Below are 23,600 nucleotides of genomic sequence, written 5' to 3' on the forward strand. Positions count from 1 at the left end.
AATCCCTTGTTACTCTTGTCTTTGATTATTGATTTTGTTTGTGATAATTCTTCCTTATGTCGGAGAGAGAGCCCCTATTCTCTAATATCTAGAAGATATACTCACAATTAAATACTTTTTAAGAGTTGTAAAAGAGAATAGAGCTTGCAAAAATAAAAAAAAAATTGGCCAATAATGCCAACAAAAGATGCGCAATGACACCAAATTGAAAAAAAATTATATATCAAAAAAGCAAAAGATGTGCACAAGTACCAATCAATTGACAAGAGGTATAAAATGAGCCCACTAAAAAGCAAGCTCCTCTCTCTTTTCAAATCCTTTAAAAACTTAGAAGTTTTCATGTATCAAAGGCTTGATTTCGATTGTTTTGAGATTGTGACAAATTTACTTTGATTCATTATTCTATAAGATATTTTTTCTTAAACTAAGTAATGAATTGATTCTTGTTCCTCATATCTAATTATTTTTTTGAATTAGGTCATTGATTTCAAAAGACGATTCTACCCTAAGAGAAAATCTGAGCTAAGGGTAATCATGATCTGATATTCTACCATTCTTTGGATTATTGATGTTGTTAACTCATTAACTCACAAGTTTTTAAAATCAATCACATGGAATACTACATCATCTTCATGCCTTGATAAAAAAAATTAAATTATTTTTTTTTTTGGTTCTTGGTTCCATCCTTTTTGAGATGTCAAAAGGGGGAGTAGTTTTAGGATGTGTCTTGCACCACACAACTATTTTTTTTGTAGTATTTTGCCATCATCAAAAAGGGGGAGATTGTTGCAAATTCAGGTCCATGAACTATGTTTTGATGATTGGCAAACACTCTTACTTGACTTGGACTGTCTTTTACTACTGACTTTTCAGGAATCAAAGATCGGACTAAAAAATGGAGCCAGCTCAAGATGGGGTAGATTAGGGTTGAGTCAGTCTGTCATTTTATCTTTCCCCTCTTGAGTAAATTGTAATATTTGGTGTGACTAATGCTAAGTAACCCTACACACACACACTTGAGAGACTTAGAATTTATATTTTTACTTAAATCGGCCAGGATGATATTTTACATCGTCCTGGACGATCAGGCTTAAAATATAAAATCTAATCAGCAGTTCTTAATTAAGGCAGCCGTCATTAGCCAATCAGCCTGGACAATACGTGTATCGGCTAGGACGATAGGCTCGAAACAGAAAGAAATTGCTGCCATAAATAATTAAGGTATTTTGTATTTTTGGCAATCGACCAGGACGATCTTGGATCGGCCTGGACGATATTCAAAATTATGCCTTAATTAATCAGATAAATCAAGGAAGTAATTAAGGAAAATTGATATGATCATATCAGCCTGGATGATCTCAGGATCGGCCAGGACGATCTATTCAAAAACCTTAGTTACTTCTGGATGATAAATATCGGCCAGCACAAATTCAGGGCGATATTCTGGATGATTTTCCTCTGATTTGAACTGAACGGCCTGGACGATCGTGAGATTGTCCTGGACGATCAAGCCAATTTTGAAATCATCCAGTTTGCATTCAACGCAATGCTCTGGCCTATCTTCTGATATTTGTACTAATTGGCCAGGACGATGTCCATATCGGCCTGGACGATATTATCGGCAACTTGCAATTAATGAGCTCCTTTAAAGCTCTTCTATTTAAGAGCTCTTGTTCAACATTTTTGAACAGTCTTTTGCTGCTGCCTTGACCTGAGAAGACCTTGAGGAGAGAAAGAGAGAGAGAGAGAGAGAGAGAGAGAGAGAGAGAGAGAGAAAGGATCTTATGAGGGGGAGCTTGTGAGGAGATTCATAAGGGTTGCTTCAAGGATCACTCTACTTCTTCTCGTCTAGAGTTTCTCGTCCATGGAAGGGTCGGTAGAGGTAAGGATTCAGCATCTGATTGTGGTTCTCTGCCAGCTTCAGGAGGAAGCAAAAGGAGTAAGGTTCTCTACATTGCCAGGGTGGAAAAAAGAGGTTCTTTGTAAATGCTTCTCCGCCTAACTGTGGGGGCTAAGGAGAGTCACGAGTGTAGTGCAATACTCGGAGGGCACCTCTGGGGAGTGGACGTAGGTCGAGTTGACCGAACCACTATAAATTTTTGTGTTCTTATTTCTTGCTTTCGCACTTTAATTTCCGCTCTTATTTTTGTGGTGTGATTTTGGTTTATGTGATTTTTACTTCTTTGTGAAAAGAATTTTTAAAATACCAATTCACCCCCCTCTTGGTTAGCTTGGGCCAGTTCTATAGGGCTTAACATCCCTAACAAACTTTCATGTTATAATTAAGAGCTATTCCAAAGCTCTTCTATATTAGACCTCTTGTTCTACCCAAGAGTGTATCGTTTGCTACTACTCTGACCTTGGAGATTCAAGAGGAGAGCGAGAGCAAGGGAAAGAGAGAGAGGATCTTATGAGGGGGAGTTTGTGAGGTGCTTCACAAAGCTTGATCCAAGCAAGGATCCATCATTATCTTCTCCGGTCATTATCCTTAGTTCCTTGGGGGTTCTATAGAGGTCTACTTTAGCATATGATCGAGGTTCTCTGCCTGCTTCAGGAGGAAGAAAAAGAAGTTAGGTTCTCTGCCAGCTTTTGGAGAAAGTAAAAGGAGTTGGGTTCTCAGCCTAATCGAGGTCGGTGGAAAGGAGGTTTGTAAAGGCTTCTCCACCTTACTATGGGGGCAAAAGGAGAGACAATGTGTTTAGTGCAATATTCAGAGGAGAGGCTCCGGAGAGTGGACGTAGGTTAAGTTGACCGAACCACTATAAATTTTTTTTGTTCTTTATTACTACTTTCGCATTTAATTTCTGCACTTTGATTTCTTTGTGGTGAACTTTGGTTTAAGTTTGTGCTTTTTTTTAAATTTTTTTTAAAATACTAATTCACCTCCCCCCCCCCTTCTTGGTTAGTCTTGGGACTAGTTCATTAGGGCTTAACATCCCTGTCGAACTATCAACAATCACTAGTTTCATGGTCAGTTGAAAGTAAAATTCAGTAGCCCTTTCCATAGATGAGGCAGAATATATAGTATTAGTAAGTTATGTTGCATAAGTTTTATGGCTGAAATAATAACTTTTAAATCTTGGATTATCCATAGAAATCATCTTAATTATGTGATAATATTAGTGCAATTTGCATATCCAAAAATCCAATTAAACACTCTCGAATAAAACAAATAGACATTAGACATTACTTTATAACAGATCATGTAGCCAAATGAGATATAGAATTGCATCATATAGATATAGAAAATCAATTGGCAGACATATTCACGAAACCACTAGCCTATGACACCTTAAGCATCTTGAGGACAAAACTAGGTGTTATAAACATTTATGCTTGATCCAAAAAAAAAACTTGGTCAAAGATATTTCCTGATCTTTACATACTCATCTCATTGAATTCTGAAAATAATCAAATTTCTGTCCATATTATATTGTGTGATTCCCATTCATATTGTATGATCATCACAAATGCACAGATCACAGCCGTATGTTTAATCAACGGTCCAGATTAGATCCCTGTTATGTACATCATACTATACGATACTCTAATTATATTATATGATCCATGTATCACATATCATTCATGAATTCAAGTTGTTTGGTATAATATTATTGCCATTCATATTGTACGATATCTTTCTTTGTACCGTATGATCTACCTGGCTGAATGGATTGGGACAAATTTAACTCAGCCAGTATGATATTATTATCTTTGTATTGTATAAACACTCATTCATATTATACGATACTTTTTGTTAAAGGTCGTACTGCTGACCCATCTGGATGAATATATTTCCTTCATATCATCTAATATGATCCTGATTGTACTATACGATTTGGCTAACTTTTCTCGACATGTCATCTAGACAAAATAATTCTTTTATTGTATTATATGAATAGTAAAAAATTCTATAACTAGGAAGAGAAACCTGCTCAATTCACTCAATTGTTCTTCACTACACCTTTCTTCTCTCTTCTCCACACTATAGCTAGTTCAAGCAAACATGGCTGAATCATTTCAGGATGCTCCTCTTCTTCTCATATCCATGACGAACATTTCATTTCTGCTAAAAATGAGGATCCCTAACATAAATTTAAAGCATGCAAGATCACTCCTTGCATGCTAAATCAAGCTACCTTTAACTTCAAGGTGATTTGCCTTTTCTCATCCACTTCCCTTCAATTTCCTCTTACCCTAGCCTTTCCATTTAATTCTGAGTTCCTTTTCAACCTTAAGGTCAATCTAGATAACTTGATCCTAACTTTGTATATCTTATATTGAAATGTCAAAATTACCAAAGCAAACCTCGCTGAACATATCAACTTCTCTACTAAAGGACCTTGATCCCACTCCTTCATAATAAATGATTTTGATTGGAGTTTTGTCAATTTGCTTCTTAAAAATGTTGCTTTAAATCAACACCAACCTCTTGTCTAGTCCTTAACACAAAATGCTTGCATCATCTAACATGTTCTTAGGACATCCATAATACCTAAAGATGGAGATAGGGTACTATGACCCCAATCTTATATGTTGTCACTTATGTTGTAAACATGGATTCAAGGATTATAATTTTGATGATAACATATATTTCTGGCATTTTTGTTTCTTTACTATTGCCCTACCTACAAATGTTTTAGGTCCACCAGGTTAATTGAAAATCAAGCCAGCTCAAGATTAGGTAGATTAGGACCGAGTTACTCTATAAGTGTACTTCAAGTGTTTTTATCTTTTCTTGAATCAAATGTAATAATGTGGATCCTGATGCTAAGTATCCTTACATACAAACACTGAGGGGGAGAAATTTTGTATGTTATAGAGTTTTCTATTTTTGAACATATCGTCTAAGACTATCCTATATTGTCTTGGACGATCAGTTAAAAATAAAAACCCTAATTAGGGCTCCTATGTTAAGATAGCCGAATTAAGAAAATCTTGGAAGATATTTACATCATCCTAGATGATAGGCTCAAATAAAAATAAATCAGCCTCTAAACTCTATTAGGGTATTAATTTTATAAATTATATAGGTTGATCCCATATCAAATTGGATGATTCATTCCAATCATGCCTAAATTAGTTAGGTGAATAAGGAAAGCAATTAAGGATTGATTGATCGATCATATCATCCTAGATGATCACAAGATCTTCCTGGACAATCAATTAAAAAAACCTTAGTCTTCTCCTAGATCACCTAGACGACTAAAATAATATGCTGGATGATCAGTTAAAATTCTCCATCATCCAGTTGTATCACTTGGAAAATCAGAATGATGTACAGGATAAAAATCCATATTTTTGAACTAATCATATCGGATGACTTAAGAATCATCCTAGACGATATGTTATATTTCTTCATCATCTAATATATATAAACTGGATGACCGGAACGATGTGCTAGTTGATATGTATAGTTTTGAACTAATCATAATCATCATGGACAATCATAACAAAGAAGGGTTCTAATTATCCAGCTATCCCAGATCGTCCTGGCCAAAAGGGCTAAAAATATATTGATCATACATGATAATCTATTGATCGTCCTGGATGATCTTTAATGGCAAGTTACAAATTAGGGAAAATTTTAAGCCCTTCATTATAAGATCTCTTGATTATTCAAGGTGAGATCTTTTACTACTATCCTGAACTGAGAGAGTCAAGAGAAGGAGAGGGAGTGCTTGGGAGAGAGAGAGAGAGGATCTTGTGAGGCGGAGTTTATATGGGATTCACAAAGGTTACTCCAAGCAAGGATCCAAGTCATATTCTCCAGTCATCTAGAGTCATCATCTGTAGTTCCTTGGAGGCTCCAGGGAGGTCTTCTTCAGCAATTGATCAAGATTCTCTACCTACTTCAAGAGGAAGCAAAAGGAGGTTGAGTCCTCTGCCTCACTGGGGTTAGTGGAACAGAGTTTGTAAAGGCTTCTCTACCTTACTATAGAAGCAAAAGGAAAGTCACTGAGTTTTAGTGTAATACTTGGAGGAGAGGCTTCGGGGAGTGGACATAGGTCAATTTTACCGAACCTCTATAAATTTTGGTGTGATCTTTCTTATTATATTTATGCATTTAATTTTTGCATTTTATTTTCATGTGGATGATTGTATGATTTGATGTTTTAAAATATTTCAAAAAGATCATACTTTTTGTTTAAGAATTTTTAAAACTATCAATTCACCCCCCTCTTGGTCCACCTCGGGCATATTTATAAGGGATTAATAACCCTAATGAACTTTTAAGTGGTATAAGAGTGGAATTCATAAAATCTACTTTTGGAAAACTTTAAAATTTTACTCATTGGCTAACTTTGGTAATATAAACACTGCGAAAGGTTATTCAATCACAAGACAACCTCTTTTTAATAATATACCTTTTGATTTCTGGAAAACTCACATGTCCATGTTTTTATAATCTATAAATTATCATATGTGGATGCTTGTTAAAGATGGTTATTCTACACAAACATGTGAAATCAATGGCATAAAAACTTAACTTCCATTTATTTAATGGACTCTTAATGATAGAGATTTAGCGTAACATAATGCAAAATGTTTAAACAACTTTTTAAGTGCATCGAAATTTGAAGATTACATTCGTGTCTCAACTTGTGCTACTGGTAAATAAATATGGGATAGATTTTGTACTACATATGAAGGTATAAGTGAAGTAAGGTAATATAGTTTGAATATTTTACTTCATGACTATGAACTCTTTCATAAGAAACTTAGTGAGTTAATATGTAAACTGTATACTATGTTTACATAAATTGTTACCTCCCTGCATGCCTTAGGAAGAGAGTTTACTAAAAGAGCATGAAGTTTTGCTTAAGGATCATTTTACACTTGATAGAAATCAAATGACTTTACTTGATGAATTTGATGAGTTAAGTAAAAATCATTCTGATTTGATTATTGAGCATGATTCATTGAAATAGTTGCATGTTGAAATAGAAACTACATATAAGGAATTAGATTCTCAGTCAATGGATTTGGACAGTAAAGAGCATGCTTTGATAGAAGAAATTTCTATTCTTAAAAATTCAAAAAAGTTTGTGGAAGTACAATTAATTGTTTATAAAAAGAATAGAAAACCACCCATAATGCTTGAGTTTCACAATCCACCAATCAGCATGCATCATTTAAACCTAGGAAGATGTACTATAACCTGAGTAGATTAGTAAACCCTTTTTTTGGTGTTAAATATTTTTTATGGGACATGCTAGGACACATCTCCCACACTTGAACTGTTCAACATAGTATACGTTGGGTGTGGAGATCCAAATTGCATGATTCATAGCATAACACATATGCATTGAATTCTTCTTTCCATAAGAAGGGACCCTAACTTATTTGAGTTCCTAAATCTGATGTTTGATGATTTCTTAGGTGTGCTCTCACAGAAGATCTCATGAGAGAATGTGATACCTAGATAGTGGATGCTCATTAAACATGACTGGAGATTCCAATAAATTCATTTCGTTGGAGGCTAGGGCTGGAGGTAAGGTTATTCTTAGAGACAACACCACTAGAAAAGTGGTGGGCACAGGTATAATCAGAAACTCCAAGAACCTTTTAATTGAAAAATGTTTTACTTATCGATTGCTTGAAATACAACTTTATCTTCATTAATTAGCTTTATAATAAGGCTTTATCATAATTTTTTTGTCAAACACATGTATTATTAGCTTAAATAACAACACTATTTTGTAGGAAAAAAGGATCAATAATGTTTACATACTTAATTTAAATAACATTGAATATGCTGTATTATTTTGTTTAAAAGTTTCTGCTAATGAGTCGTGGTTGTGGCTTAGGAGTTTATGTTATGCCAGCATGAAAATCCTTAAGAGAGTAACCCAAAAGAACCTAGTTAGAGGTGACCACCTTTGTGTTGCCTGCCAACTATGGAAATAAGTCCAATCCTCTTTCCATTCCATTAAGTACATTAACTCTTCTAGACCTTTAGAAGTCCTTCACATGGATTTATTTGGACCCATTAGCATTGTTAGCTTAGGAGGAAAAGTCTATGGTTTTGTGATTGTTGATGATTGCTTAAGATTTACTTGGATTAAATTTCTATCACATTAAATTGAGACTTTGAATCAATTTTAATCCTTCTCCACTTGGATTAAGAAAAAGCTAGGTTGTGAGATTTTGACCATTCATAGTGACCATGATGGAGAGTTTAAAAATATGACATTTTAAACTTTCTATGAGAATCAAGAGATTAGTTATAACTTCTCAGCTCATAGGACCTCTCAGCAGATAGGTGTAGCTAAAAAGAAGAACAAGACCTAAGTTGAATCCATTAGAGCCATGCTTGATGAGTATTCACTTCAAAAATACTTTTGGACTAAAGTGATAAACACAACTTATTATGTGTTGAATAGGGTGAATATTAGATACAAACTGAATAAGACACTTTATGAGATCATTATGGGTAAGACACCCAACCATTCACACCTCCATATCTTTAGTTGTAAGGTTTTCATTCTTAATAATGGGAAACCACTCTTAGGAAAATTTGATCCAAAATCTTATGAAGGAGTGTTCTTAGGATATTCAAGTGTGGGGAAATTATTTAGAGTGTTTAATAAGAGGGAATTGGTGGTGGAGGAGACTACTCATGTAGTATTTGATGAATCTAATCCTAAGAAGACTAGAGTTAAGAAATAAGATGGAGCTAGAGAGATTTCCCAAGGAGTAGAAACTGCAAATCTGGGGAAAAGGGTAGAGCCTTAAAATACTGATGTAGTAGGTGAGATTATCCAAGGAGTAGAACCTACAAATCTGGAGGAAAGGGTAGAACCTTAACACACTTTACCTAGAGATTAGAGATATTCTTTGAGTCATCCTAAAGAACTAATCTTGGGAGACCCTTTTGAAGGTGTTAAAACTAGGCATGAACTTATGAAGAAATTAAACTACCCTACGTTTATCTCAATGATTGAACCCACCAACATCAATCAAGCTCTTTCTTATGAATTACAAATCTTAGCTATACAAGAAGAACTTAACCAATTTGTGAGGAATGATTCTTGGGAGTTAGTAGAAAGGCTTAAGAATCAAAGTGTAGTAGAAACCAAATGGGTCTTTGAAAATAAAATGAATGATTCTACTGTGGTGATTAGGAATAAGATAAGATTGGTGGCTAAGGGATACAACCAAATAGAAGAGATGATTTTAAGGAGACCTTTTTCCCTTTAGCTACATTGAAAGACATTAGAGTGCTACTAGCATTTGCCTGTTATAAGGGATTTAAGCTTTTTCAATTGGATGTCAAGAGTATCTTTTTGAATGGGATAATAAAAGAGGACGTGTTTATTATTACAATCCATGACCCCTAGTTTGAGCTTTTGATGATGACAAATAATGTCATCTTAACTTCTATTCCTTGAATATCTTTTGATTTTTTCTATTGTCTGTGAGTACTAACATTTCAGGAAGATCACAAGTTACTCAGGACAACAGGAAGACTCAAGACTGGGTAGAGTAGGAGTGTGAGTCTGAAATAATGTAATTTTCTATTTATTTTATTTTTTTCTTTTCTTGAGTCTGGCCACAAATTGTATGTAAGTCTGAGCAACCATGCACACACAGGGGGAGAGGGGTTTAAAAGAAAAAATGATGAAGATTTTTATCTGTTGATTATACATTATGACTTTATATCATACTATATGATCTGATCTTGTAAAATAATTTTTTATGAATAGATCGTACTGTACGAACCATATCGTACGGTACGATGTGTTACAAATCCAAAACCCTAGCTGCCAGATTAGTTTAAGTTAGTTATATTAACCATTCGTACTGTACGAATATGTTTGTACTGTATGACTTTATTTGAATACTTAACTTAACTTAACCCTTGATTAGTGGAATAAATTGAGGACTAATCTCTGATTGTTCATCATACTGTATGAATTTGTTCATACTATATGATAAATAGAGGTTGATTTTGATCATCCCGAAGATGTTCTGGATGATCCATTGATTTGTCCTTATCATACTGTATGAAGTATATCATATCCTATAATGTATAGAGATGAGTTTTGATCGTCCCGGCTATCATCTTGTACGAACAGAAGGATATGATGATCATATTGTACAAAGTTTTATCATAATGTATGATTTTATCCAGAAGTTTTTGAACTATTTGTAAACCTTCGTACTAGGATGAAGCATGTTTATAATAATTGTACTGTACGATTTTAACGGCTACTTTGAAAATTTTAGGGATTTTGGAGCCTGTTTTAAGTATCAAAATAGTAATTTTTTTGAATGTTATAGAAAGACGGGAAAGTGATTAGAGAGGGATCCTTGGGAGAGAGCTCTTGAGAAGTTTTTGGGGTTTGAGAGAGGAAGGAGAGGAAGGAGAGGGTGAGCTTGGTGACGGAGAAGTAGTTTGAGGGAGATTACATGGTTGCTCTATTCTTACTACATCTTGCTCCTCCTATGGCTCGAGAAGAACTTATGGGAGGCTCTCTGAGAGGGAGACTCTTCTATATCTGTGCCCTCGAACATACTCTGCTTTCTCCAGGAGGGAGAAAAATGAGAAGGTACGCTACCGTCGCCAGGAGGTTGAGAAAAGTGCTTGGCACTCCGCCACGCCGTGTTGGTGAAAATGAGTCTTGTAAGGGCTTCTCTGCCTTGCCGATGGTGAAAAAAGGAGAACTATAGTTTTGTAGTGAAATTTCCAGAGTGGAGGACTCCGGGGAGTGAACATAAGTCATGGTTTGACCGAACCACTATAAAACTTTGGTGTGTTTTTTCCTTATCGCTTTTATTTTTGCTTGCACTTTATTTTCATTATATTTGCTTGGTGATAATTGTGAAAGAAAAAGACTTTCATTATTGTAAATTGTTTTTAAATAATTGCTTCCATATTAGATAAATTTTTCTTATTAAAAATTAAAAAAAAATATTAGAATTCCTTTTTAGGATTTATTATTGAAACAAGTTTTAAGCAATTCACCCCCCCCCTTTCCAATTTCCAAATACAATTTAAAAATTAAAAAAAAAGGTCTTATATGGATAAAAATAGGCATCTAGAGCTGGATACGAGAGGCTTAACACATTCCTACTAGAGAGGGAGTGTGTTAAGGGGAATGTAGACACCACCCTTTTTTAAGAAAAGTAGGAGATGAGTTACTCATTGTTTAGATCTATGTTGATGATATACTTTTTTGATTTTTCTAAAATAACGAGTAAGAAATTTGAGATGAGTATGATGGGAGAATTATCCTATGTTTTGGGGTTTAGCATATGACAATTAGATGATGGAATATTTTTTAATCAATCAAAGTATATTAAGGACATCTTAAAGAAATATGAAATAGATAAAGTCAAGCCAATAAGCACTCTCATGAGCTCCAGGGTTCAGTTAGATAAGGACTCAAATGGAAAATCTGTTAATAAAAAAAAATACAAAGGAATGATTAGATCACTACTTTACTTGAAAGCTATCTGACCTGATATAATGTTTAGTTTTTTTTTCTATGTGCTAGATTTCAAACTGATCCTAAAGATTTTCACTTGACTGCAATTAAGAGAATCCTTATTTATCTCTTAGGGACTCAAAACTTAGGAATCAGGTATTCTTGGCACAACACTTCTTTTGAAATTATTAGATATTCTGATTTTGATTTTGCAGAGTGTATGGTGGATAGAAAAAGCACTTTTGGAACTTTCCAACTCATTAGATAATCTTTAATCTCCTGGTCTAGTAGAAAATAAATTCTATTATACTTTCTAATGGTAAAGCTGAGTACATTATCTTAGAAAGTTATGTGGCCCAAGTCCTTTATTTGAAGTAACAAATTATGGATTTAGGATTACTTGTAGACACAATTTCAATTCTACGTGATAACACTAGTATCATCTGCATCTCTAAAAATCCTATCCAACATTCAAGGACAAAATACATTGATATAAGGTATCACTTTATTAGGGACCATGTTACTAAAAGAGATATTGGGTTACACCATGAAGCAATTGAAAATCAATTGGCTGACATTTTTACTAAACCACTTGCCTTTGACACATTTAATATCTTAAGAACTAGATTGGGTGTGATTGATATAAATGCATAAACTTGATTATTACTGAACTCTAAATTTTATATTATTTTATTTTATTTTTATTTTTATTTTATGATCTTTCTTATGTTTCTATCATTTATTATGTTTTTGTTTTGATTGTTGATTTTTTTATATATGTTGTTGTCTTTCTGTGCTTTCATTATTTATGTTATTATTTCTTTCAGTTTTTCTCTTGGTCACAACTGAAATGATTTTTTAAATTATTTTTTATTTTTTGAAAATTTGTAATCAGTGATTGACATCCTTAAATCAGTTAAATTGAGAAATGCCATTGATTGTTTCTTGTCCTCTAATTCCTTTTAGTGGTTTCATTTTCTTTTCTAAATAAAAGTCCATCTCAAATTAACAACTAGAGTTTATAGTTGAGATCTTTTCTAACTTCTTATAGTAACCTATCTTATATAAAGAAAGTTCAAAGTCGTTAAATCACTTTTAGGCTTTCTTAATCTTGTTGTTACATTTATCATATGGCTTTGATTATGCTTATTGGTTTACTCCTTATATTAGAGAGTGAGTTTTACTTCTCTAATATCTAGAAGATATTCTCACAACTGAGAGTATTTAAAAGTTTTGAAAGGGAGCTAGCATGCAAAAATGATAATAGGCATAAAATGAGTCCAAAAAGAAAATTGGAAAAGATGTGCAATGATCGCCAAAATATTTTTTTTAAAAGACACACATTGTGTATGAAAAATCAAAAGATGTGTAAAGTTTGCTAACCAATTGACAAGAGGGACAAAATGTGCCCATAAGAAAGCAAGCTTCATTCTATTTTAAACCTTTAAATCTTAGAAGAATTCATGTATCACTTGATATTTTCAAAAGCTTGAATTTGAAATTCAGGATTATGACTAATTAATTTACAATATTATTCTATAAGATATTTATCAAGAATGAAGTTTTGAATAAATCACCTTTTCTTATCCGATTACTTTTTTGAGTTAGATCTTTGTTTTCAAAAGATAGTTTGCCCTGTAAGAAGTTCTAGTTGGAGTTAATAGGATCGATTTTTCTACCATTTTTTAGATTTCAGTAATGTTAACTCATTTCTTACTATTTTAATTCAATCAGATGGAAATTTTATAATATTCTTGATTTAATTAAAAAAACTTTTTTTTATTCTTTTAATCATTTTATCATCTCTTCATTATTTTTTTATTGATTTTTTATGTTTTTGGGCCTCTTTTGATCACCTCCTTCCATTATCAAAATCTTTAATTTTTGTTATCACATCGTCCTAGACGATATCATCAAATCTCCCTTCATTATAAATCCAATGGTTGATCTATCTCAATCATTTGAGATCATCCTGAATGATCCACATCATCATGCATAATCTGATTGAATCCTACTCAATTAATTATGATCGTACTGGATGATACACATATTCGTCTAGAATGATCCACTGAGCAAAAATGGTTACATGTTTTAAATTTGGCATATAAGATCCATTATTGTCAATTGTCCTGGATGATCAACCTAATCATCCTAGATGATCCATTTCATCAATGGCCATCCAGCATGACTCCTCGGGATGATCGCTTAAGTTTAATCATCCTGGATGATATCTGATTATCCTGGATAATAAGACTGCCTTTTTTGACTAATCATCTAGGAAATCATAAATATCTCTGATCATCCTATGATCCAGTGGTCGTCCTAGACGATGTGGCCAATTCTTTATAAATAGCTGATTTCAAATAGTTTTCTCACCCACAAATTCTTCAATTCCTCTTTCATTCTTCCTCAAGCTCTAAATCCTTATCAATGGCTAGTTAAAAAAGATCCAAGATGGTGACTTGTAGTTCCTCGAGGGCATCTATCAACCCTCTTTTCATTGAGGAGGATAACCAAGCTTCCTATCTTTGATATAAAATAATTGGGATCACCCCTTTAAGGATCGTCAATCCTTGCACACTCACTTACCCAGTCTTGAATCTGTTCACTCACCCCTCCACTTTTATTCAGACTCTTGCTCTCCCATTTAACTTTGAACTCCTCTATGAGTTCTTCGCTAGCCTTAGGATCAACTCCACCTATACAACTCTATAGTCCTACATGCATAGACACCAACTAGAGATCAACTATCAGGATTGTCATGAACTCCTCCAACTTTCTACTACTAGTGATAATCTTCATACCTTTTATTTTAATCCTGATTATAACTGAGGTCCTGCAAACCAACTACTGAGGAACACAAATGTCTCCTACCATGATGGGGCATTAAGCACCTTAGTCAAAGATACTAAGACAATCTAGTATGTTTTTAGAACCTCAGTAATCCCAAAGTCTTGTAAGCGTACCCACATCACTTCCCTACTCTCATTCACCCCATTTTATATAATGGCCCATAGGGAGTTCAATGCCCCTAATCTTCTCTTTCAATACATTGAGCACCTGATCAGTATTAGGGGTCCACAGCATAGAAAAAAGCCCAACATTATCTTAGGACAGATTATAATTTTTGTCCTGGAAACTAAATACAATCTTTAATATCCTACCCCTCTAGATTATCATCATATCTACTACACCAATAGCTCGTTCCATGTTCTTCACAACACTCATCTCCTTTGGAGGCATGAGGAGGCTGAGGGATCTAAGGAGGAAGATGCTCTTACACCTGTTCCTATGCATATTCTGATCCACCATCACTCATAGTTGGATCAGCTAGTGGAGTGGTTCGACCAATGGGAGGCTAGGATTGATTCTTATATTGTTGTACAGGAGCAATAACATGTGATAGATGTTTCAAGATTTAATGCATATATGGTACACCAATAGCAGTAGCATGACCAAGATATGGCCTAGTTTGGGAGAAGTTTGCTTCCATCTCCAATTTCTTTTAGCCACCACCACCACCTCCTTTACCTGGTCAGGGCCCTCTATACTTGTAGACTATTTTTTTGATACTTTTTGTGTAATGTTTTTATACTATTATTAGTTTTTATTTTATATTTTTTACTTTGTATTTCTTTTGTGGGTTCCTCTTCCTTTTTGTGAGGTCAAAAGGGGGAGTAGTGATAGTGTTAGTGTGTTAGTGTTGTTTCATTGTACTATTATTTTTCATATAACTATTTTTTAGTGTTTGTACCACCTGGTAAAATTTGCATTATTTGGTTTATACTATTCTCCTTTACTTTATGTTTTATTAATCTGCTTGACTTGAATTTCCTAACAAATATTTTTCATCACAAAAAAGGAGGTGATTATTATAAACTTAGATTCAAGGATTATAATTTTAATGATAGCAAATATTTCTAGCATTTCTGTTTCTCTACTGTTGCACTGCCTATTAACGTTTCAGGTCCACAAGGTCAATTACAAATCAAGTTAGCTCAAGATTAGGTTGATTAGGACTGAGTTAGTCTGTAAGTGTACTTCAAGTGTTTTTACCTTTTTTGAGTCAAATGTAATAATATGGATCATGTTGCTAAGTAACCTTGCACACATACACTTAGAAGGAGAACTTTTATATGTTTTAGAGTTTTTTTTTTTTTTTTGATCATATCGTCTAGGACAATCCTAAATTGTCTTGGATGTAGAGTTAAAAACAAAAACCCTAATTAGGGCTCCAATGTTAAGATAGATGAATTAAGTATGATATTATTTTTATAAATCGGGTAGATTGATTCCATATTGTCCTAAATGATTAATTATAATCATGCCTAAATTAGTCAGGTGATTAAGGAAGTAATTAAAGTTTGATTTATCGATCATATCATATTGGATGATCACAGAATCATCCTAGACGATCATCTAGAAAAACCTTAGTCTTCTCCTGGATCACCTAGACAACCAGAATGGTATGCTGGATAATCAGTTATAATTCTCCATCATCTAGGTACATCACCTAGATGGCCAGAATGATGTGTTGGACAAAAATCCCTATTTTTGAACTAATCGTATGGGACAATTGAAGAATGTCCTAGATGATACATTATATTTGTTCATCGTCCAATATATATCCTTTGGACGACCAAAATGATGTGTTGGACAATATGTATGATTTGAATTAATCGTACATGACAATGTTCGCATCATCCTGGATGATCATAATAAAGAAGGGTTCTAATCATCCTGGCGAAAAGGGATAGAAACACACTAATCATATAGGATGATCTTTCGATCATCTTGGACAATCTTTGACGACAAGTTATAAATTAGGGCAAATTTTAAGCCCTTATTTAAAAGATCTCTTGATTATTCAAGGTGAGATCTTTTGTAGTTATTCTGACCTGAGAGAGCCAAAAGAAAGAGAAGGAGAGCTTGGGAGAGAGAGGATCTTATAAGGGAGAGTTTATGAGGAGTTCATAAATGTTTCTCCAAGTAAGGATCTAAGTCATCTTCTCCAGTCATTGTCTATGGTTCCTTGGAGGCTCTAGGGAGGTCTAATTCAATAATCGATTAAGGTTCTCTGTCTACTTTAGGAGGGTAAAAGGAGGTGGGGTTCTCTACCTCACCAGGGTAGCTGGAAAATAGTTTGTAAAGGCTTCTCTTCCTTACTATTGGAGAAAAATGAGAGTCACTGAGTTTTAGTGCAATATCTAGAGGACAGGCTTCGGGGAGTGGACATAGGTCAAGTTGACCAAACCACTATAAAATCTAGTGTGCTCTTTTTTATTACATTTTTGAATTTTAATTTTTGCACTTTATTTTCATGTTGATGATCATATAATTTGATGTTTTAAAATATTTCAAAAAGATCTTACTTTTTATTTAAGAATTTTTAAAATTATAAATTTATCCCCCATCTTGATTAGCCTCGGGCTAGTTCATAAGGACTTAAATATTGAGTCTAGTGAATAGGTTGTTAAACCTAAGTTAATGTCCCACGGCTATCAAGAGGGGGCGGGTGAATTGGTAGTTAAAAATTATCCCTCTTTTGGATGAGTTGAACCAAAAATAACTTTAGTGAATTTTTATAAAAAAGTTTTTCAACCATAACTTTTTAAACAGTAAAATATGGAAAATAAAAAAAAAGTAAAAATAAACGACACAAGATTTATAGTGGTTCGGTCTAAATCAGACCTACATCCACTCCCTAGAGGCACCCTCTGAGTATTGCACTAATACCAATAGTGTCTCTCCTTTTGCACCCACAGCAAGGCGGAGAAGCCTTTACAAACACTCTTTCCACCACTACCCGGTGCAGTAGAGAACCGTCTTCCTTTTACACTATCCCTAGTGTTGGCAAAGAACCATTCGTCCTTTCACACTCTCCTAGTGTGGGCAGAGAACCCTTCATCCTTTCACACTCTCCTAGTGTGGGCAGAGAACCTGATCTCTTTGACTGATCTCCTCACAAGAAATCTAGAAGGAAGAAAGAAAATAGTGAAATAATATCAAATCACAAGTAGGAAATATTACCTTTGAACACCAAGCAAAGCCTTAACTCTCCTGTGGAGGAAATCCTTCTTTAAATGCTCTCTTACTCTCTCCTTGAGTCTTCTTTCAATAGGCACGAAGATCAATAACCAAAAAGATTTGGTGGCAGTCTAATTTGGACTATATATAGAAAAGACAAGAAAAACTATCCAAAAACTACAAATTTTCAATTCTGTACGTAGTGGATCGTCCCTTACGATCGTGGATCGTCCCGGACGATCTTACTTAAAGTGTCAGAGATGATCCTAAAGTATATTGGTAAGAACTATGTTCGTACACGATCATCGTCCAGCACGAAACGGTTATTCTATAGGTCGGTTTCCAAATCCCTACAGGACGTAACCAACTGTGATAAGTTGATTCGGTTTGTCCTAGGACGAATAAGTTTCATCCTGGATGATTTTATACAGAGAGTTTCATCCAGATAAGAAGGTTTAATTTCATCATGTACGATTTTAATTAGAGAGTTTCGTCCATAGAAGAATGGTAAATTTTGTCTGGACGAACAATGCAACATGAGAATCCAGAGGCATTCATCTAGGGACGAATATTAAATTCGTCCTAGACGATTAGGACTTAGAAAAATTTTCTCACTGCTTGTTCGATCCATTACTCTTCTGAGGGTCAATTGACATAATCGTCCCGTACGAACTATGTTCGTCCCGTACGATCAGTTCATAAAAGTTATTCCCCCATATGTGTGTGTTGTGAATATTCACTCAATTACAATCACTCCCTCTCAATTCAAAAATATTTTTAAAGCTTTTAATTTATAAATGATTGGGTGCTGAATTTGATTTGAAGTCTTCATAGTTTGGAGTTAATTTTCCTGAAATGTTAGCACACACTAGAGCAAAAACAAATCTTCCAAAAAGTGTTTAGAGATATCTATACATAAAATAATAATATTTGTAATCATCAAAATAATATAAGTTGCAAGAATGTAAAACATACAAATAGCAACTCTCTTAGCAATCTCCCCCTTTTTGATGATGGCAAAACAATTATTATTTGTAGGATTTTAAATTCTAAGAATCTCCTAAACTCCCTCTGAATTGATGAATACATGAAAAATAAGGAGGCATAAATTAAAAATTTTTACTTTTTAAAAAAATTTTATACAAACCAAGGAACATACAAAACACACAACTTCAATAATGACAAAAATAAAAGGACTATAAAAAAATAAAGAAAACAAACAAAACAAACAAATAATTTCTCTCCCTTTTTGACAACATCAAAAAGTGAAGAAGGAAAGAAGTCTTGAAATGTAAGCAGAAGTATGAAATTCATTTGATAATTTAATCTTGAAAGTGATTGAAATAAGGTATGCAAATAAAATTAAAACATTAGAGAAATCATAGAATTTCATATAATTTAAGAAGTGATATAACATAGATAATAAATGAAAAAGTGAAAATAAATGACACAAGATTTATAGTGGTTCGATTTAAATCAGACTTACATCCACTCTCTAGAGGCACCCTTTGAGTATTGCACTAATATCAATAGTGTCTCTCCTTTTGCACCCACAGCAAGGCAGAGAAGCCTTTACAAACACTCTTTCCATCACTACCCGGTGCGGTAGAGAACCGTCGTCCTTTAACACTATCCCTAGTGTTGGCAGAGAACCATCCGTCCTTTCACACTCTCCTAGTGTGGGCAGAGAACCCTTCGTCCTTTCACACTCTTGTAGTGTGGGCAGAGAACCCGATCTCCTTGACTGATCTCCTCACAAGAAATCTAGAAGGAAGAAAGAAAAGAGTGAAGTAATCTCAAAACACAAGTAGGAAATCTTACCTTTGAACACAAAGCAAAGTCTTCACTCTCCTATGGAAGAAATCCTTCTTTGAATGCTCTCTCTCACTCTCTCCTTGAGTCTTCTTTCAATAGGCACGAAGATCAATAACCAAAAAGATTTGATGGCAGTCTAATTTGGACTATATAAAGGAAAGACAAGAAAACTGCCCAAAAACTGCAAATTTTCAATTTTGTATGCAGTGGATCGTCCTGTACGATCGTGGATCGTCCCGTACGATCGTGGATCATCCCGGACAATCTTACTTAAAGTGTCAGAAATGATCCTAAAGTATATTGGTACGAACTATGTTCGTACATGATCATCATCCCGACAAACTAGGTTCGTCCGGTACAAAATGGTTATTCCATAGGTCGGTTTCCAAATCCCTGTATGACGTAACCAACTGTGATAAGTCAGTTCGGTTCATCCTGGGATGAACAAGTTTCATCCTGGACTATTTTATACCAAGAGTTTTGTCAAGAGAGGAAGGTTTAATTTTGCCTTGTATGATTTTAAATAGAGAGTTTTGTCCAGAGACGAATGGTAAATTTTGCCTGGACGAACAGTGCAACGTGAGAATCCAGAGGCGTTCGTCCCAGGATGAATATTAAATTCATCCTGGGCTATTAGGACTTAGAAAAATTTTATCACTGCCTGTTCGATCCATTGCTCTTCTGAGGGTCAATTGACATGATTGTCCCGTATGAACTATGTTAGTCCCGTACGATCATTTCACAAAAGTTAATCCCACATATGTGTGTGTTCTGAATATTCACTCAATTACAATCACTCCCTCTCAATTCAAAAACATTTTTAAAGCATTTAATTTACAAATGATTGGATGTTGAATTTGATTTGAAGTCTTCATAGTTTGGATTTGATTTTCTTGAAATGTTAGTACACACTAGAAAAAAAATAAATCTTCCAAAAAGTGTTAGGAGATATCAATACATAAAACAATAATATTTGTAATCAGCAAAATTATAAAAGTTGCATTAATATAAAACTTGCGCGCAAATAGCAACTCTCTTAATATTAACAACCCTAACGAACTTTCAACTTAGCTATTTATGTCCAATACTAGATTTGATGATGTTGACATGATTATATATTATATCTGGAACATGACCCAAATTTGCCATCCTAGCTCCCACAATAAAATAAAGTCTGGCCTTAGGGCATCTCATAGGATACATTCTTCACCATAAATACCAATTTACCTATCCTAATGAACCTGATAATGTCACTATTTTCTATATAGATGTCTCTTTTTATATCATGTTTCATTGGGGGTAAGAGCGTGCTGAGCCAAATTTTGATGAAGAAGAGGAGGATGTTCCAGTAGCAGAACCTGCACCACCAAGAGGACCTACACCTGCCTATTCTCAAGATGAAATTATTCAATGACTCGATATACTTGAAAACTAAATTTACTCTTATATCCATGGATAACACCAGCAATATGACGACGACATGTGATGGTTTGGTGAGAGATTTGCTTCGATCGATCATCACTTTTCCTCCATTCATCAGTTCTTTCAACCACCACCACCACCTAATAAGGATCAATCATTTGATTAGTCCTTATTTTATATTTTTTTGTACTTTTATTCTTTTATACTCCTCTTTTTGGTGTTGTCAAAAGGGGGAAATGTTATCTATCCTTAGTTATTATCTTTTTAGTTGCATATCATGTTTCTTGAATTATGTTTTAGTTTTGAAGAATTTTGTTAAACAACATATTGCCGTTTGAAGAGAGAGAAGCTCCATTTTTCCTGGTTGAAGGTGAAATTTGAATTCTCTATTCACGCATTTTCAGCACCACTTTGATGATGTCATAGGGATGCCAGCCTCCTTTTGCTAGTGGTTCCTTAAACATTTGCCCAATTCCTGCTCCATCTCAAAACTATTCTCGGCTTGATACATGTTTGTCTCCACCTGTGTTTGGAGGTTTTGATTATAATCAAGATGCAAAAATGTGGTTTAAGAAAGATCGACCTCTGATCATAAATAAGGGCTGGTTATTAATTCATAAAAAATAAGTTGAAGTTGTAGGGAAAGGCCAAAAATATTTTGATTGAAAGCTTTAGTAAAAACCAAACAAATGTTGGTGGTATTTGTGAATCTAATTTTGATGTTCATGATGATTTTGTTATCCCTTCTACACCTTGTTCAAAGAATAAGTCTATTGAAGATGTTTCAAAACCCTGTGGTAATGTGGTAGCTAAACTTGGAGATACTGAGAACTATGAAATTAATCCTATTAAGGATCCTGTTAAGGTCTAGATTGAGGATGATTTGGTAAGCAGGGATGTATCTGTTGAAGCTAATGTGCTGAGGAATACAAGCTTGAATCAATCAAATTCTGGTGTGAATATAGTTAGTGAATGTGAATAAGGGGATTTAGGTAATTGCAATTTATAAACAAGTTGTTTGGATGTTCTGAAATCGAAATCAAACAAGGTGTTGAATAATGCTTGGAGTAAAAAAATCTAACATAAAAGTAGCTGATCTAAAATTTGGTGAACAATTTATTGAAAATGGCTTGGTTGTGAAATTGCACACTAGAAATGAATTGGAAAATTCAAACAAACTACAAAAATCCCTTGTAATCAAAATCTTTGGTAATAACATACCCTTTCATATCATATGCATAGAGTTGAGGAGGAAATGGGGTATATTTGGCAAATTTCACTTAACCTTACTCATAATGGGATGCATTCTTGATGCTTTTGAAGAACCGGAACCTTTGGAGAAGGTTTTAACTACGGGAACTTGGTAAGTAAATGGAAATATTGTTGCAATGGATAGATGGGCACCAGTATTCTTGCCTACTTCCTTCAAAGGACTCACTGCTCCTATGTGGATTCAAATGCCTAATCTCCTGTTACAATGTTGGGATGAGATTAATATTTGTAGGATTGCATCCATGGTAGGAACTCCTTATCTGATTGATGGAAATATGTTCCAATGGGGAAGGAGAGAATTTGTAAGAGTTTGTGTTCGTGTCAAAATCGATGAAAAGTTACCATTGGGAGTATGGGTTGAAGGCAATTTGGGAAAATTCTACAAAAATAATGAGTATGAGAGGTTACCTACCTTTTGTTTCAATTGTGGAAAGATCGGACATTTGAAAAATAACTATTTGAGAAGTGGTTTAGTTCCTTTCCAAGGTCCGGTTCACATAGAAAGCCAAGCTATGAAGGGGAATTCTGTAACTGCTGATAGAGAGAAGGAAGATGCTGCGGTTGCTATTAAAGATGAGTATGGACCTAGGTTCCATGTTATTTATGGAAAGAAAACATTTAGAAACACAAAGCCCAAATTTAATGGCCAACAATCAAATAAATAAGGTGCTGTCAAAGAGGTTAAAGTCTTAGTAAAACTAGTTGCTGTAAATATTCTAGATGTTGCGGTAAAGTCCTCTGTTAGGACAATGTTGGTGAGTCCTAAAGTTGCTGAAAAGAACCTTGATGCTGCTGGACAGAGTATAGCTTCTCCTATGAAAGAAACTTCAGAACTTATGATCAAATACCTGGGAACAAATACTAAAGATGTTGGTGGTATGGATGGCACAGATGTAGTGGGATTCCAAAATATTTTGGATCTTCAAACGGCTACAGGAACTGTTAATGGTATGGCCCCAAATTCTATTGGAAATTTTATTAAATATAATAAATTTGATGTATTAAATACTATTATTTAGGAAGGGGAGATTGTTGATGTGCTAATGTCTTCAAAAAATTCCATTATCAAGGAAGTTAAATGCTGTGATGACAAGATGAATCTTGCTATTAGGTTGAATGATGAGCTAAATATTAATAAAGGGAGTTCTTCTACTATTAAAAAGAAAGGTGTTAAATAGTTGAAAGGTCTAGGACAAATCAAATTGGTTACCAGAAGTAGAAGGATGGATGGTGATCCAAGGGAGAAAGTGGGGAACTCTTTCCCTCTCATCCATTAATGGCTTCCATAGTTTTGGAATTGTAGAGGAGCTAGGAAAAGAAAAGCTTCTCTATACATCAAGGAGGTTGTGAAGGATCATGATGTCTTTTTTGTGGGGTTGTTAGAATCCAAGTTGGTTTTCATTGATAATAGGGATATAAGTTCCTTAATCGACACCAGATGGAACTTTTTCCAAATCCCTTCTAAAGGGTTGTCTAGAGGTATTATAGTGATCTGGAAAAATGATATTGCATTCTTCAGTGTTTTGGAATATTCTTCTCAGTTTGTAATTAGTGAGTTGGATGTTCCTAATAAAGGAAGATGGAGGGTAGCTACCATTTATGGTAGTAAATGTTTATAAAAGGACTCTT

This window comes from Dendrobium catenatum, unplaced genomic scaffold (genome assembly GCF_001605985.2).
Source record: "Dendrobium catenatum unplaced genomic scaffold, ASM160598v2 fragScaff_scaffold_989, whole genome shotgun sequence".
Classification (NCBI taxonomy): domain Eukaryota; kingdom Viridiplantae; phylum Streptophyta; class Magnoliopsida; order Asparagales; family Orchidaceae; genus Dendrobium; species Dendrobium catenatum.